Here is an 11,795-nt window from a genome sequence, read left to right as displayed (position 1 = left end):
TGTAGGAGTCTAGGAATTTGTCCATTTCTTCCAGGTTGTTCAATTTGTTGCCATATAGTTTTTCATAGTATTCTCTTATGATCTCTTGTATTTCATTGGTATCTGTTGTGATTTCTCCTCTCTCATTCCTAATTTCATTTATTTGCAATTTCTCTCCTCTTTTTTTGGTGAGTCTGGCTAAAGGTTTGTTGATTTTGTTAATTTTTTCGAAGAACCAACTCTTTGTTTCATTGATCCTTTCTATTGTCTTTTTTGTTTCAATATCGTTTATTTCTGCTCTTATTTTTATTATTTCCCTCCTTCTACTGACTCTGGGCTTTGTTTGTTCTTCCTTTTCTAGTTCTGTTAGGTGTCGTTTGAGGTTGCTTATGTGAGCTTTTTCTTGTTTAGTGAGGTGAGCCTGTATTGCGATGAATTTCCCTCTTAGGACTGCTTTTGCTGCATCCCAAATGATTTGGTATGTCGTGTTCTCATTTTCATTTGTCTCCAGATAATATTTGATTTCTTCTTTAATTTCTTCAATGATCCATTGTTTGTTCAGAAGCGTGTTGTTTAGTCTCCACATTTTTGCACCTTTCTCTGCTTTTTTCTTGTAGTTGATTTCTAGTTTCATAGCATTATGATCAGAAAAGATGCTTGATATTATTTCAACTTTCTTGTATTTATTGATGTTTGCTTTGTTTCCCAAAATATGGTCTATCCTTGAGAATCTTCCATGTGCACTTGAGAAGAATGTGTAACCTGCTGTTTTTGGATGACGTGTTCTATATATATCTATTAAGTCCATCTGGTCTAATTTTTCATTTAATTCTATTATTTCCTTGTTGATTTTCTGTCTGGATGTTCTGTCCATTGGTGTTAATGGTGTGTTGAGGTCCCCTACTATTATTGTATTGTTGTTGATGTCTTCTTTTAGTTCTATTAAGAGTTGCTTTACAAATTTTGGTGCTCCTGTGTTGGGTGCGTATATATTTATAAGTGTTGTGTCTTCTTGGTGGAGAGTCCCTTTTATCATTATATACTGTCCCTCTTTGTCTTTCTTTATCTGTTTTGCTTTGAAATCTACCTTGTCTGATATTAGTATAGCGACACCTGTTTTCTTTTGTTCATTATTAGCTTGGAGTATTGTTCTCCTTCCCTTCACTCTGAGTCTGTGTTTGTCTTTGGGGCTGAGGTGTGTTTCCTGGAGGCAGCATATTGTTGGGTCTTGTTCTTTGATCCATCCTGCCACTCTGTGTCTTTTGATTGGGGAGTTCAATCCATTTACATTTAGAGTGATTATTGAGATGTGGGGGACTTCCACTACCATTTTATGCCTTGTTTTCTGGTTTTCTTCAATTTCCTTTGTTTCTCATCCCATGGTTTAATCTGTTCTGATGAAGCGCTGCTACTCTCTGTTGTTGTCCTTCTACTTATCTCCTCTGCTCTTGGTTTTGTAGCCTCTTTCCTTTTTTGGATTTTTCAGGAATGAGGGTTTTCCTGAGGATTTCCTGAAGAGGAGGTTTTGTGGCAATGAACTCCCTTAATTTTTGTTTATCTGGGAAAGTTTTTATTTCTCCATCGTATTTGAAGGATATTTTCACTGGGTAGAGAATTCTCGGCTGTAGATTTTAGTCCTTCAGATTTTTGAATATATCATTCCACTCTCTTCTAACCTGTAAAGTTTCTGCTGAGAAATCTGCTGATAGCCTGATGGGGGTTCCTTTGTAGGTTAGTTTCTTTTGCCTGGCTGTCCTTAGTATTTTCTCCTTGTCGTTCACATTTGCTAGCTTCACTACTATATGCCGTGGGGTTGGTCTTCTTGCATTGATAAAGTTTGGAGATCTGTTGGCTTCTGTCACCTGAAGATCCATCTCTCTCACCAGATTTGGAAAGTTCTCAGCTAAACACAGACCCCAGAGCCCCCACCAGGGGGGAACCATAGATTCCATTAATGCTGCTGCCAGAAGGCTGTGGGGGCCTCCGAGGAGCCAGGGGAGAATCAGCACACACACCAGCCTCAGTCGGGCGACAAGAAAAGTGGGTGGGAAGTGACCCAGACGCTCCCACAGCACACGCACGATTCTGGATGGAGACCGACCACCAGGGACCATCTGCCTGGATGCTGCCGGTCCCAGAAAGGACGTTTTTTCTGAGTAAATGGTGACTCCTCTCCAGGCAGCACCCACTCGGATCACAATGCTAATAAGTATAACTGGAAAGGGGGGTTTTGAGAAAAAGGGGGAAAAAACACCTTAAAAAACCTACATTGCTCAAAGTTTCTGCCTCTTTTGTAGGAATGGTAAGTCAACTATGAGCAAATATTTTAATTAAACATTAACAGAAAAAAAAACACTTTGGAAAGCATACAGAAAAGGTAGTTGATGTTGGATCACTGATGAAACAGAACCTCAGGGAGGCTAACGCAAATGCACCTTCGATCAGCTTCCACTCTTCCCGCTTCCTCCTTCGACCTCCCGTCCCAGTGCACACGGAATGACAGCTGCCGCGAGGGTGAGTTGGAGGAGATGCGGAGAATCAGAAGGTCTGCGGGTTATACTCTGGCGGTTTCTTGATCTTCTCCTTCTCGGTCTCGCTTTCGTCTCTCGCTATCACCAAGGAGTGCGAGTAGCCCATGGCGACCTGCTCCGTGAAAACGCCATCCAGCATCTTCACCTCTTGAGCTGCCGTGGAAGACTCGGGCTTGTGGTCCCCATAGCCCAGCTCCCCGAAGGTCGGCGACGGGCCCCAGCTGATGGTGCTCTTGTCCGCAGCCACGAGGATGCTGCTCTTCCCACAAGCCAGGCTCCGGATTCTCCAGCCACAGAGGTCCTGCACGGCCTTCGGGTACATGGTAGATTCATGAGATGTGTTTGTGGCCCCCCAGAAAAACAGACCACCCACTTCGCTGACTGCAAAGGAGCAGGTGTAGCCGGCGTAGATCTGGGATGCCCCATGTCCAGGGAAGTCGAACAGCTTCACCAGACAGGGGACCATCTTGTCCTTCTGCTCGGCATGGCCCAGCCGGCCGTAGCCACTGAAGCCCCAGGAGAAGACGCGCTTCTGGGAGTCCAGCACCAGCATGTGGTTGGCGCCGCAGGCCACGTCTTGGACGACCACGTTTGGGACAGGCAGGATCTGCCCATCTTTCGTCTTCTCGATGAAGATGGCCACGCGCCGGGGCACCAACTCGCAGTCGTACTCTATCCGCTGTGCCCGGGCAATGAACTTCCTGTCTGAGTTGTGCCCCAGCTGCCCGTATTCAGGGCACCCAAAGGAACAGAGGTTCCCCTTGCAGTCCATTATCATACTGAATCCAGCCCCACAGGCCATTTTGGTAATTGGCTGGCCGTTGCACATTATCTGTGCGGGGCTCGGGACCGTGTCCGTCTGGTTGCCGAGGCCCAGCTGCCCCATCTTGTTCTCTCCAAACGGAAACACGCAGCCCGTTTCTGTCAAGGCCAGGGTGTGGTTCTGCCCACAGGCCGCAGACACAATCACTTCGTGGCTGAGACTCTCAATGAGTCTGGGGGCTTCAACCCTCTTGGTGTCACCATGTCCCAGCTGCCCCTTCTCATTTCGACCCCAGCTCCACAGCTTCCCTTCTGTGGTGATGAGGAGGCTGTGGGCAGCACACAAACCAGACACCACCGTCTGCACTCGGACCCTCGATAGGCACCCGTATCTGTGGGGCCCCCACAAGTTCTGACCGAGGTTTCGGTAAGCAGCTTGTTGCTTAGGCACTTCTTTCCGACCAATCAAGTCCCAGTTGGTGGCCCCAAAAATCAAAAGCTGCCCTTTGCACTTAGACCCTTCAAGTTTCACGCGCTCCTTGGTGTGCTCGGGCTCGGTGATGACCACGGCCGCGCCGCCCGCCTTGGTGGCCGCCAGCCGCGCTGTGCGCTTGCCCCCGCCAGGGGCCCCGTCGAGCTCCAGGCCATCCTCGTCGCCACTGCTGCTGCCGCCGCTGCTGCTGCTGCAGCGCTCGGGCTGCTCGTGCTTCCTGGGCCCAGCGTGGGCCGTGCCGTTGCCCGAGCTTGGCTCCTCCCAGGCCGCTGCCGCCGCCTTCTTCCTGGGCATGGTCGCGCTGATTGGAGTGATGAGAAACCAGAGAGAAAAAGGAAAAGGAGCAACTAAAAGACGAACCGAAGGGCTTTTTTTTTTATTTTTTCCTCCCGGCCCAGATGAGGGCTCCAGCCCACTCACCAGATCCATTTAAAATGTCTGTATGATAAACTGTTTTATAGAAGGGGTTTTGTGCAATTTGAGAAGCAAATTTACCAAACGAATTTAACCATTGCAATAAAATACAAAGTACTTAATTCAATCTCCGAAATATTTTTTTAAATAACAAGAATATATTGTTTTCTCAATCATCTTCAAATTCACGTTAACCTCTTATTTTGAAAGCAACTTTTAAAATGGACCGTATTCATATTACAAAAAGTAGTGGCTTTGTTTCCAGTATGTTTCCCAATCACTCAGCTCTTCCAGGAAACTTTTGAAAGATAGAATATATCAAGTTAGTAAAATCAACTTTATTGAGGTATATTGTACAAAAAATAAATTCACCCAAATTATAGTACTGTTAAACACCAATATATTCAAGATTTAATATATTTCCATCAGTACATCTCTGGTGGCCCTCCTTGGCCAATCACCATCCTACACCAGGCAAATGCAGTCCTACTTTCTATTGCTATCAATTAAATTTCCTATTTCGATAGTTTCATATAAATGGAATCACAAAATATGTATTATTTGTGTAGCTTTTCATTCAGGTTTTGAGATTCATATATGTTGTTCTGTATCAGTGTATTCCTTTATACTACAAAGTAGTATTTCTTTGTTTATCCATTTACCAGTTGAAAGGCATATGGGTTATTGCTAATATGGGACTATTCTGAGAAAAACTACTAAAAACATTTATGTTTCTTTGTGAATATTCTTTTTTATTTTTTATTTTAGTAAATACCTAGGAATAAAATTGATGGGTCATATGGTAAGTGGATAATTAATTTAAAGAAAAACTGAGAGTTCACTGAAGTGACTGCAATATTTATATTCCCACTAGCAGTGTGGCTCCATAGCCTGGCCAACACCTGGTATTGTCAGGTGTTTTTAATGTAACCAATCGAGATAGGTAGAGGCATCTCAGTGCGGTATGAGGTGCATTCCCTGATTAACAATAGTGTTAAGCATCTTTTCATGGGATTTTTGGCCACTGGAATATCTTCTTTTGTGAAGTATCTGCTCAAATATTTTGCCCACTTAAAACATTTGGTTGTCTTCTTCGTGAGTTGCAAGAGCTCTTCATGTATTCTGGATATAAGTTATATTTAGACATGCATGGTAAATATTTTTCCTTTCTCATTTTCATAATAATGTCTTTAGAAGAGTAAAAATTTTTGATTTTCATAAAGTTCAGTTTATCTATTGCTTACCTTATGGTCTGTGCATTTTGTGTCCTATTTAAGAACTATCAATCAACTTTAAAGTCACAAATATTTTCTCATCTCTTCACTTCTAGAAGTCTAAGTTTTAGTTCTTACGCCCAGTTCCACGACCCACTTTAGGTTGATGTTTATGTGTGGTATGAGTTAAGAGTCAAGGTTCACGTTTTGTTTTTCTAAATTTCCCCATTGACTAACCCTGGAAACTTTGTCAAAATTAATGAAACATATACGGGTTTCTTTCTGGACTCTCTGTTCTGTTCCATTGATCCATATGTCTATCCTTATATCTATACTGTATTGCATTGACTGTTGTGGTTTTAGAGCACGTCTTGAAATCAGGTAGTGAAAGTCATTGGCTATTCTAGGGCCTTTGAATTCCCATATACATTTGTCAATTTCTACCAAAAAATCTTGTGAAAATTTTGACTGGTATTGACTTGAACCATAGATCAATTTGGGGAAATCTGGCAGCTTACAATATTGGGTCTTCCAACCCATGAACCTGGTATATTTCTGTATTTATTTTTGTCATTTAATTTTAGTTTCTCTCCTCAATTTTTGGTGGATTTTTAAGTGTAACATACACACACACACATACACTTATCCCTAAGTATTTCATGGTATTTTTTTTTGCTATTTTTTTTTTCAATTTCAATTTCTGTTTTTTTACTAATATACAAAGGTACAACTGAACTTTGAATACTGGCCTTGTATCCCTGTAACATTGTTTAACTCATTAGTTTTAGTAGAATTTTCTATTGGATATCCTATGTACATGATTGTGTTGCCTGTCAACCAAACAAGTTTTCATCTTTTCACTGTGTATGATTTTATTATTTGCTTTGCCTTTTTGGATAACATAGGATCTACTGTACACTGTTGAATAGAAGTAGTGAGAACATTCTGTGATTGTTCCTGGCCTTAAGGGAAAAGACACAGTTTTTAGCTTTTAAATACAATGTTATCTATATTTTTTTAATATATGTTTTGTATCAGGATGAGAAAGTTACTTTCTATTTCAAATTTTCTGAGAATTTTTCTTTTATTTATTATTAGGAGTGGGTATTGTACTTTGTCAAATCTTTTTCTGCATGTAGTGCAATGGTACAAAAATTTCTCCTTTTGTTTTCTCTGTCATTTTACAAATTACATTGATTTTCAAATCTTGATTTAACTTTACATTCTTTGCATTCCACTTGATCCTGGTGCATTTACCACTTTACATTTCGTTAGATTCAATTTGCTAATATTAACTAAGGATTATTTCATCCATATTCAGGAGGGATATTGGTCTCTAATTTGTTTTCCTGTAATGTTTTCCTCTGACTTTGATGTCAAGATAATGGCTTCATAAAATAAGGTGTTCCATTGATGAGTGTTACTTTCATTCTATATTTTAAAGAGTTTCATATAGAATTGAAATTATTTATTTCCATGAACCATTTGAACTTATATTTTCTGTATGTGAAAGATATTTTTACAGTTCGAATTTTAAAAATTGATATAGGGATGTTGAAATTATATAATATTTTGTGAATCTGTTTTGATGACTTGTATCTTCCAAGGAATTCATCTATTTCATCCAAATTGTCAAATTTATATATACAAAATGGCTCTGGACATTCACTTACTCTTCTTTAATCTTTGTAAGTTTGTCACACATTTAGTTGTCCAGATAGAGAAGCTGAGGTGGAGTTTGGCATTCAGCATGTTTATTAGTAACAAACACCTGTGGAGGGGAAGGAAGGAAGGAAGTAGGGTTGGAAGAAGTAGAAATTGAATTGTGGTGTGGCTTCTGAGGTGGATGTTCTTGGGTGGGAATTTATTAGTGATACAAGGATCTTCATACTTTATTCCAAATTCCATACATCTATCCATTTCCTGTAGTCCAGATCTCGTCTCCAATGTAACTATTTTTCTACTTCCAAGTCCCTGACCATCCAACTAAGTTATTTAATACAGCACAAGAATTCACATATATTCTAATCTTGGGTCACTTCCTGCTCTACATAAAATGGTGGACAACTAGATGTTCTACATGAAGCTTCCCCATCGAGGAGATCTCCCTACCCTGTATTTTTCAAAGGCGCTGCCTAGTGGTGTCAAGGAACAGCTACTGTACATCTTCAGCCTGCATCCACGTACCATGCCTTATCCATCTGTAAACCAAGCCTAGGTTTTTCCCTTGTTCGTTAGCTTGTCAGTAATGAACAACCATTTGGTCGTTGTTAGGAAAGCAGCCACCGGGTGACCTGCTGTTCCTCTTTGGGATTGTCCAATCAATGCCTTGGGTCTGGAACATTCCCCTATATGCAAGCTGGGTGCTGAGCTGTCACTCAGCCCAGATTCTTCTTCCTTATTAGAAGACACATTCCTCTTTACTTCCTTATATTACTTAAGCTTGTGCGTTACATGGCATGTGGCCAGCCCCATCAGTACATCGGCCCTGCAACCCTGCCACCCGCAGGAAGCATATGGGAGGGGTGCATGCAGTCAGTCATCTGCATCCGCTATTGGGAGGGACCTGCTGGCCAGGGGAGACCAGCTCATGCTACAGTTGCTGATCTTGCTGCATATCTTCTCTTTTCTGTGAGTAAAGCATCATTCTAACCAGTGTCAGTGCCATGTGTGTCGAATCCTTCTTGGTGTCTCCCCACCCACAGAAGATGCAGTGGGTGCAGGTCTGTAGGCTACTACTTCTGGTGGTTGGCATTGTTGTGAATTTTGTCATCCTCTAGGCACACGGAATCCTCACTTGGGATTGCTTGCCACCTCTTCCTGCTCCACAGGCGCGGACCTGAGGGAGGATATGGGGCTACTGCAATATGAGTGGATGGCATGGGTTCTGGGAAACATACTCATGCATCTTGATCGGTCACCTGCGTGATTACAGATGTGCCACTGCCAACATGTTATTTGTTTCTTTGGAGTCTGCTTGATCTTATGTTTTAGTGGCCAAGACAGAATCCGGTTCACGTCATGAGTTCCAGATACATAGTCACCAGATGTTCCATGTTTAAGTGTATAATGTTTTCTAGGCCCTGCTGGGAAATATTTTTCAAATAGTATTAATTCTGTGCTACAGATGGTCAGCCTTTGCTTCAGAATCTCAAAAGCCAATGTTAGTTTGTTTTTTTTGAGGAAGATTAGCCCTGAGCTAACTGCTGCCAATCCTCCTCTTTTTGCTGAGGAAGACTGGACCTGAGCTAACTTCCGTGCCCATCTTCCTCTACTTTATATGTGGGACACCTACCACAGCATGGCTTGCCAAGTGGTGCCTGTCCGCACCCAGGATCAGAACTGGCCAACCCCAAGCCTCCGAAGTGGAATGTGTGCACTTAACCACTGTACCACCAGGCCAGCCCTAAAAAGCCAATGTTTTGATTTTCCTCGTTGGGGCTTGCCATGACCCACATACAACAGCATTTTTCCAGTGACTGATACCTCTAATATGATAGCCTACTGAGTCAATATCCCCAAGTGGCAGAGCTGTTTATACCACAGACTCAGCACTTTCCTGTCTCAGAATCCACTGGATGACTATTTCATTGGGCTTATGATTTGGAGAAGTATTTTCAAGAGTGGAATAAACTTTCTCTGGACTGAAAAGCCCTAGCAGGTATTATGTTTTCTTCTTCATAGGGGAGAGGGGCAAGATTCAAAAATTTTTGCCTCATTTGGAGCAATATCAATCCACTGAGGATATGCTCTCTCAGATAGGTAGTGTCAACCATATTCTAAAAATTAAGAAACTGATAACTTGGCCAAACTTCTGTTCTCATTTTATATTTATAGTCATGATGAAAATAAACCTAAAATGCATCTTACAAAAAGATGTATTTTCATAAATATGTAATTATTTTACTTATATTTTTCCTATACTTATTGTCATTTACACAATAAAATTTGACCCTATATATTGTGAAAGATAAATGGATATTATTTTGAAGCAGCAAAACATTTTATGGTACGCTATTTTTTAAAACAGTTTTTGAATCATGGCTGTTTATGATTAAAAATGTAGATTTTTTTGTAATATATTTTCTTAAATACAATCTGATATGATCATTAATTTTGAGTAAATAAATATTAAAATTGGAGCTTTAAAATATAAATGAACATATTTGATATATGACAAAGATCTAAAGTGGTTCTATGTAAATTAAACTTAGGGTTGGGGCCAGCTGGGTGACATAGTGATTAAGTTCATGCACTCTGATTCAGCAACATGGGATTCACAGGTTTGGATCCCAGGTGCAGACCTAGCACTGCTCATCAAGCCATGCTGTGGTGGCATCCCACTTAAAATAGAGGAAGATTGGCATAGATGTTAGCTTATTGACAATCTTCCTCAGGCAAAAAGAGGAAGATTGGCAACAGATGTTCACTCAGGGCCAATCTTCCTCAACCAAAAAAATAAAGAAAAGAAAAACAGGATGAAATCTTCAACATACAAAAGCTGATTTCTCCAATCCAAGAGGGGTCATAGCAGCAGTGATGGAGCAGTGCTGCTGCCCATTCCCTTGTCCAGAGCCAGCTGCACTCTTCATCCCTCTAGAGAAGCAAATGCAGTTCACTCTTTTCCATCAATGTGGTAAACAATGTCTCAGACCTGGTGCGATTGGCCTAGGGCACGGTCACTGAAAAAAAACCCATAAATACCTGAACAAGTTCGTCCCTGCCAAGAACAACTGTAGACGTTGTTTTTGAAATCATCACAGCACTGTGTGGTCCAATGAACAGACAACCAGAAAACATATTAAAAAATCTTGTTTCAGCCCACTTTTCCTTAAGACAGGAAAGAAAGCAACATAAATGTCGGATAGAATTTTTGCTGTACAAATGTAACCATTAATTTAGAAGAGCCAGACTATGCCTTTCAGGCAGAAAGCTACTTTATTCCTAGTGCCCAATATCTCTTCAAAGTCACTGCTTACCCTAGGAGATTTAAAAGCTCTGTCTTCTGTAGTCACTAGAACCGATTTCAGATGGATAGATAGATAGATGGATAGATAAATATTTATTACATAAAATATTCCAGTCATATGCAATTTTCCCAAATCATTTAAAATAAACCCTTCCTGCCTACTACCAGCTGGCTGCCCTGCAATGGGAAATGGCATGGCCATCTTCATCATTACTCCTCCCCCACTTTCTAGCTGTGCCTCCTAACAACCTCTCCCCTCCCCCATTCTGGAGGGATCTATTACCTCCAGTTTCAGATACAGTAGAATGCATCTCATGGCTGGTCACTTCTAATTCCTTCCTCACTCCCTAGCCATAGGAAAAAAACTATTAGTAAAATTTGGGAAATGTGGCATAAAATAGTCCACTTTTAAAGATTATTGATGAGTCTTGTAACAAGAGGATGATAGAGAAATGTTAATTTCGTTTAACTATGGACACTTCCGTTGATTTTAAGACTCACATCTAATGGGCAATATTGCATGGGAAATACTGCTCTGCTTGAGTTTGACCTCTCTGTGTTCTTCACAAGTTTATTCAGTCACGTTCAGTCGTAGATATATCTGTCTGTAACTGTTCTTGAACTAATTAGCTACACTATTTGATTAGGAATCACTTTACTACTATGGTTCTTTAATAAGCTTTTATTCTCTTTGTTGCTCTTCAACTACTAGACTATAAACCTTTTTTTTTTTTTTTGCTTAAGGAAGATTAGGCCTGAGCTAACATGTGCCAGTCTTCCTCCACTTTATACATGGATCACCACCAGAGCATGGCTGACGAGTGGTGTAGGTCCACGCCCAGGATCTGAACCCGTGAACCCAGGACGCCAAAGCAGAGCACACCAATTAACCACTATACCATGGGGCTAGCCCCCTATAAACTTCTTTTTAAAAAGTTTCTCTCTTAAAGAAAGTAATTGTCTCAAAATTATTTCATAACCCAATCTGTAAAAATTCTAGTTAATGTGTATTCCTTTTTAAATATTTCATTTCAATCTACCTCATTCATACAGAAGAGTGTTTTTTTTTTCCTGCTTTCTTCTCCCCAAATCCCCCCAGTACACAGTTGTATAGTTTAGTTGTGGGTCCATAGAAGAGTGTTTAACATTTATACGTGCCTTTTAAACTTAACGCTTGTTACCTATTCCTTAGCTTGAGAAAAAAAAACCCTGTAATTTAAAAGCCTCTATCTGCTCTTCCCTGTTTATACACGTTCCTCTCGGTTGACCCATATCCGACAAGTGCCTAATCATTTCTTGGTTGTCTTTATAGTTTTATCACTTATTAATATCTCCCCAAACAATAAATTGTTTAGTTTTGTGAAATAGCGTCACAATCACAAAACTAATGATGTCAAGAAATGACAAGGCTGTCAACTTTAGATGAAGGTTCT

General features: G+C 40.8%; 1 pseudogene; it reads right to left on the bottom strand.

The window, feature by feature from the left end:
* Positions 1-2,113: 2,113 nt before the first annotated feature.
* LOC106823053 (protein RCC2 pseudogene) lies at positions 2,114-4,059 on the bottom strand (annotated as a pseudogene).
* Positions 4,060-11,795: the final 7,736 nt, after the last annotated feature.

The sequence above is a fragment of the Equus asinus genome, chromosome 3 (assembly GCF_041296235.1).
Source record: "Equus asinus isolate D_3611 breed Donkey chromosome 3, EquAss-T2T_v2, whole genome shotgun sequence".
NCBI lineage: Eukaryota > Metazoa > Chordata > Mammalia > Perissodactyla > Equidae > Equus > Equus asinus.
Note: the sequence above shows the minus strand (reverse complement) of the source record. Positions and strands in the feature narration are given on the sequence as shown.